General features: G+C 35.7%; 1 non-coding gene across 1 annotated transcript; it reads left to right on the top strand.

The window, feature by feature from the left end:
- The first annotated feature begins 345 nt into the window (after window positions 1-345).
- On the top strand, window positions 346-417 carry Trnat-cgu. Its single transcript has one exon. It is a non-coding gene; the product is annotated as a tRNA-Thr (tRNA).
- Window positions 418-6,505: the final 6,088 nt, after the last annotated feature.

Genomic DNA, 6,505 nt, shown 5'->3' on the forward strand with positions numbered 1-6,505 from the left:
ACCCGTTTTAATGAATATATAAAAAAAAACAATAACTGATTATTTTTTTATATGTATGTTGAAAAATGTTTGAAATAATTATCAATAGAATAATTTTCAGAGAAGGGGCTTCCATGTAAAGTTTTTGATTTATTACGCACGGGTGCCATCGATGTTATTTTTTATTCAGTAGGTATGTCTAGTGTCTACTCACATGTTGGTCATGTAATATATCGGCGAGACTTTGCCGGTCTGGTATTTAATTCTAACTTTAATTAATTATAGTTGTCCTACAATTAAGTATATAATAGAACATCTCATCTATTGTCTGGATAGGGGTGGCCGGCAAGAGCTACCCGTCACAACGCCTCTTTAGCTCAGTGGTAGAGCACTGGTCTCGTAAACCAGGGGTCGTGAGTTCAATCCTCACAGGAGGCATAATGTTAATATATTTTTGAGTTAAACATTTAATTTAGTTTAACAATAAGTATATGAAATAATGCATAGTATCTTAAATATATTATAATTTATATAAATAGTTATTTTAGATTTATTATAATAATAAAGTATTTATGGGATCTTACGAAAACAAAAACAATTTTTTTTTTTTAAGAAAAGATATTAAAAAAGGTTAGGTTTTAAATAGGTATGTACGTAATTTATTTTTGTATTTTTGACATAGCGTACGAGAGTTACCATGTGATTATTAAAAACATTACCACGGGTGCTTGTAAAAACTGGATACCTAAGACGTTAATGTAATTTTAACATACTCTGCATGTATCCGTTATTCAGTGGGATATTAATACAAAGGAGAGCAGCACAATTACCCTGATAAGCAGGTTGGGGCACGCGAACTGTCCGACGCTGTACCAGTGGGGAGTTTTTTTAATAATAGTTCGAGAAAATACCATACTATTTAAGAGTCATCTTGAACCATAAAGTACGACGGACGAGCATTTTATATTTAAAGGTTTGCAATCTGTACATCGTAAAGTTATTTTCTGCGTTAACTGAAATAAAAATTATAAAATTGGGTCATTTTGCCGATAATTTAGGGGTTTCCAGTTTTTAACATCATAATGGTGGTATTGTGTTATACTAGGTGTTGCTCGCGGCTTTGCCCGCGCTTAAAGCTTCCTCGCTACAAAAGTTTTCACGTCACTGGGCCGAACGTAGCGCGATTTATACGACAACAGCGCCATCTATATAATAAAAAAATCAAGAGATAGTAGTTATTATTTCCAACGAGAGCAAGTTACCAGGAAAAAGTAGCCTATGTTTTAAGCCAGAACAGGGTCGAGGTGTGTATCAAATTTCATGCAAATTTGTTGAGCTATCTCTGAGTTAATTTTTAACAAACGTCCAAATCTATACTTCTATCTATACTATTATATAAAGCTGAAGAATTTGTTTGTTTGTTTGTTTGTTTGAACGCGCTAATCTCAGGAACTACCGGTCCAAACTGAAAAATTCTTTTTGCGTTGGATAGCCCTATGTTCGTGGAGTGCTATAGGCTATATATCATCACGCTATATCCAATAGGAGCGGAGCAGTAATGGCTAATCTCAGGAACTACCGGTCCAAACTGAAAAATTCTTTTTGCGTTGGATAGCCCTTTGTTCGTGGAGTACTATAGGCTATATATCATCACGCTATACCCAATAGGAGCGGAGCAGTAATGGCTAATCTCAGGAACTACCGGTCCAAACTGAAAAATTGTTTTTGTGTTGAATAGTCCTTTGTTTGTGGAGTGCTCAAAGTTATATATCATCACGCTATGACCAATAGGAGCCGAGCAGTAATGGCTAATCTCAGGAACTACCAGTTTGAACTGAAAAATTCGTTTTGTGTTGGATAGCCCTTTATTTGTGGAGCGCTATAGGCTATATATCATCACGCTATGGCCAATAGGAGCGGAGCAGTAATGGCTAATCTCAGAAACTACCGGTTTGAACTGAATAATTTTTTTTTTGTGTTGGATAGCCCTTTGATCCCGGAGTGCTATAGGCTATATATCATCACGCTATGACCAATAGGAGCGGAGCAGTAATGAAACATGTTGCAAAAACGGGGAAAAATTATTAGTTTTGAGAGCTTCCGTTGCGTGCGCTGAGTAAACGGTTAAAGTTATGCAACAATAATGTATGACGGGATTGTACCTCTTGAAAAGTTCTAAAAATATATTATAAAACAAAGTCCCCCGCTGCATCTGTCTGCCTGAACGTGTTAAACTCAAAAACTACCCAACGTATTAAGATGAAATTTAGTATGGAGACAGTTTGAGACCCTGGGAAGAACATAGGCTCCCGGGAAACTACTACTTTTATAACGGAAAACTTTAGCCTGAAAAACTTTATAACGCGGGCGGAACCGCGGGCAAAAGCTAGTATTTTTATAACCTTTGCATTTATAAAACTAGTAAGAAGTAAAATAAGAAGAATTAACTTATGAATGTTTAAAAAATTATAGCTTGCTTTAGATCCGTAATGACAAACTAATAGAATTAGTGGCGACAGTTAATTGATCACAATAATATTCTCGTATCAGTTTTTACGAGTTTTCGAGCTTTTCAATCAGTCAGCTCACAAAAATAAATTAGTTGATCTGCAATCCGAAGTAGAATGCTTCCTCTATTCATATAGAAGCAGTTGTGTTTCGAGATGTGTGCGGATGGAAGAGTGTTTTACAAAACGCACACAATGAGCCGTCCGTGGCAGATAGATTGCGCCCGCTACGACCCCGCGCTGGCGCTCCACGCTGCGGTACTGTGGCCACGTGAGTACAACATACAGATCTTGCGTATTTATTTTTAGACAATATATTATTACTTTATCCTAAACATTAAAAAAAAAGTTTTTTTTTATAAGTAATAGCACAATAATATTACATACGAGGCTAAGGTTTGATGTACAAGTATAAATATTGTAGTTGCGCTATATTTTTTTAAAATACTTCATTGCCCATCTAAAATAGATACAATGTAGAGAAGTGTTTAACTACATCACAAATATGCGATTTGAAGAAATTGACAAGTATTATATTATCAGCCCGAGCTGGTTTCTTCGGTTTGTACCTTGCTTTTATTATAAATTTTATCCCTAATTTAAAATGTCCATAGGTATATAGTAGTTGTTTAGAAATAATAATAATTATTCTTATGCTTTGTTTTGACGTATCATAAGAGCAACTTTCTTCGCCTACGTGATAAATAAAGTATTTTATTTTATTTTTTTTATTTTATTATCTGCGTCACCAGAAGTTACATTGTAAAAGGTTAAGCTAAAGATCAAAAAATATTTGTTTTAAATTGTCTTATAAAGATATCTCTGAATTGCCCAGACCCATGGTATCTGCACAGCGCGGGTCTGCCAGGGAGCAAAATGAAAAACTGCCGGCTCACATAAATTATCGGCGAGATGTCTGTGCGGGCCGTGACGTGTAATTGCGCCGCGGTCACGAAACTGGCTCGTCGGTCGGCGGTCGTGCACCGACGTCCACCACTCCCGAGCCCCGACCGCGCGCCTCCGGACGGGTTTGGCCGAGCTCTCTTCAAATATTCATATTTAGAATGTTAATTTGATGAGATTTTGCAGTTAATCTTACAGTTTTATCAAAAACATGCTTATGATTTATTGTTGGGTAAATAGGTTCGCTGCTGCTTTTTAACGTTTAGGTTTTTGTATACCTAAGTGAGGAGTAGGTGAAGTCCTTAGTGCAAAGTGACAGGTGATGCTGAAATTAACTTAATTGTTGATATGTATTCCTAATACTCATTCAATCACTTTGCTTGAGTGATGCATGTATTGTTTTTAAACAATGAAAATATGGTATTTGCGGTTCAATTCTTCCCAAAGACACATAACAAAACTATCGTTATTGATCCCACTATACGGGTCACTTATTGATTGAACCAAATAAAAATATCGTGAGAACATAATTTGCATCGAACAACAAAGAACAGGTGTATGTGGTGCAGGTGCGGGAGCGGCGACGGCGGCGGACGGCCCTTTACATATTCAATACTTGATTACTTTTATTGTTGGCAAATATTTATGAAATCTGATTATACCTCACGCAGAATTACATGTTAATATAAGTTGAGACAAGGAAGGTATTACTTAGCCGGAGTGGAAGTGGCTGACAAGAGGCTTTGGTTTGATTTTGTGGCACATTCTTGGATTTTAACAGAGATTATTTCTTTGTTAATTTTCTGTTTACGATAGCTTTCATATCGCTTTATAAAGAAGTCTATCGTAACTTGTACAACATAAATGTAAATGTAAGATCATGCCTTTTCAAATTTATGTTTAAAGTCAAGTTTATTCAAGTGTAATAGTTATGCTACTACTATTACCATTGGTGATTTAACTTAATAAATGAAGGTAATTAATAAATTGTTTCTACACTAGACACCCTAAATCGGTAGCTTTAGAAGCACGGAATTTTGCACAATATTGATTGAATGTCAAATAATTGTTTATGGCAAAATAATCTGTTAAGGAGACGAAGACCGCCCAGGTTGTCACCCAGCTATTGAATAACAGCACAGATGTTGATAAATTGTGACAAATCTGGCAACATGTTTATAAAATACTGTTTAAATGTTCTCAGAATCAATCCCTTTGTCTGGTGTAGGGTTGAGAGGGTGAGGAGGGGGTGGGGCACGCGCAGTGGCGTGCTCCGCGATCGTTTGTCCGCCGCGATTTATTGACCCCGATGCGCCGATACCGCGCCCAACCGACCGGGGTTGTCAGCCCGAACGCCGTCTGTCAAAATATTTACATGGCAACACTGGACAGCGGACATTTTTATTTTCAATTTTATTGAACACTCGTGAAATATTTTATTGGCTTTTTTATTGCGGAGTAATGAAGTACATAATATTCTTATTATAAACGAACTATTGCGTTGTGTATAAAATATTAATAGGCCAGTAATAGAAAGTGTATCATCGAGATATAAAAGGTCAAATACAATATTATACACATTGATTTCTTCTATTTACGGCATAATAATACTAAATGTTGATAAGCTACTAAGTAGTAGCAGAGAAATACATTACAGAATATCCAAAATATTGTTATGAGACCGCTTAAGTGGATTTTAAAACGACATAATACGTAACATCCATTGTATTGATTAGAAAGTGACCCTTACCGGTAAGAGTTTGAAATTCCTTCATTCAAATGATAACAAGTTAATTTCAAAACCAATATTATTTAACTAGCAACAAAACCTTTTCCCAAACAATCAAGATAATTCCAATAATGGTAGAATATTTTATTTTTAACTGGCAACACCGATCAGGCAATAGCATTGGATTATTGACGGAGCAACCGCTCCTGGGATCTAATTATCTATTGTTACATTGATTCCCCAAGATTTCATTTCAAGGAATCCTTAAGTCTCTGACTATTGAAGACCGTGAATCCTTTTCCAATGTGACCACGTAGTATATTATTTAATATATTTGATAATAACATAATATGCAATGTAAAATTAATTTAAAGAGATTTTTACGTTCTCTTAAATACTTTAAATAAGAAACCCTGAATGTAGATATTGTAATTTTAATCAGTTGTTATTTCGTTTGTAATGATAATTTAAATGTACCAACTATGTCAGTACCTATTAGGCTTTATTACCTCTAATAAATAAAATAACAGCGTTCGTGGTTTACAATAAAACCGCGCGGAATCTAAGTAATCATAGTGAATGTAATCCCTGATTCGGTGTACGATGGTGTGATAAGGCTCTCATTAGAGCGTGGTGTTGGAAACCGTTGCCAGATATGATCTCGGACGGCTCTCGGCAGTCGGCACATCCGTATGAATTATACCGCAGTTGGTATTATCTTAACGATGTTACTTTTATAAGTAAACGTTCGCGGCCGGATTCAATTTGTATTTTAATTTGTTTTATGTCTGTAAGGAATTTATAGAAGTATTGACAGGCAGTTTTACTTTAGCCTAGTGAGTGGAATGGACAGTTGGGACGGACGGGGGATTCGAGTACGGCTTGATATCTTTGATTTGAAGTTTCGTGTGTTAGTATTATTACTGTCCTTCTTTTTCTCTCTGATATTGGTCACCCGCCATGTACTCCGCCGGTCACTTGATTTTTTGAATAAATAATTGTCACCCCATTTGTAGCTTGAGATCGACCAAACATATTGGAAAATTCATAATTTAGGTATCGCCATTTTTAACTGTGAAAGAATAACATCGCGAAGATATCTACACACCTAAGACCAAGGTATCTATTACATTAAAATAAATTGTGAATAAGATTCCACAGAAATTAAACATTCTTTCTACCAAAGTATTTATCTGACATGTTTTGTAACTTGGGAAAGTTAAGATCTCAATCAATTTGACCTTTAATCTCGAGACAAGTGAAGGCATCTAAAAGTATTGAGTACTTATAGGATTGTATTGTAGGATAGGTATCTACAATGTTCTTGTAATGGTTTGCTACATTGTTGTTGGTTCTTAAGAACCGCTCTACATTGCTCTGGTAGCGT

Source organism: Manduca sexta, chromosome 13, assembly GCF_014839805.1.
Source record: "Manduca sexta isolate Smith_Timp_Sample1 chromosome 13, JHU_Msex_v1.0, whole genome shotgun sequence".
NCBI classification, from domain to species: domain Eukaryota; kingdom Metazoa; phylum Arthropoda; class Insecta; order Lepidoptera; family Sphingidae; genus Manduca; species Manduca sexta.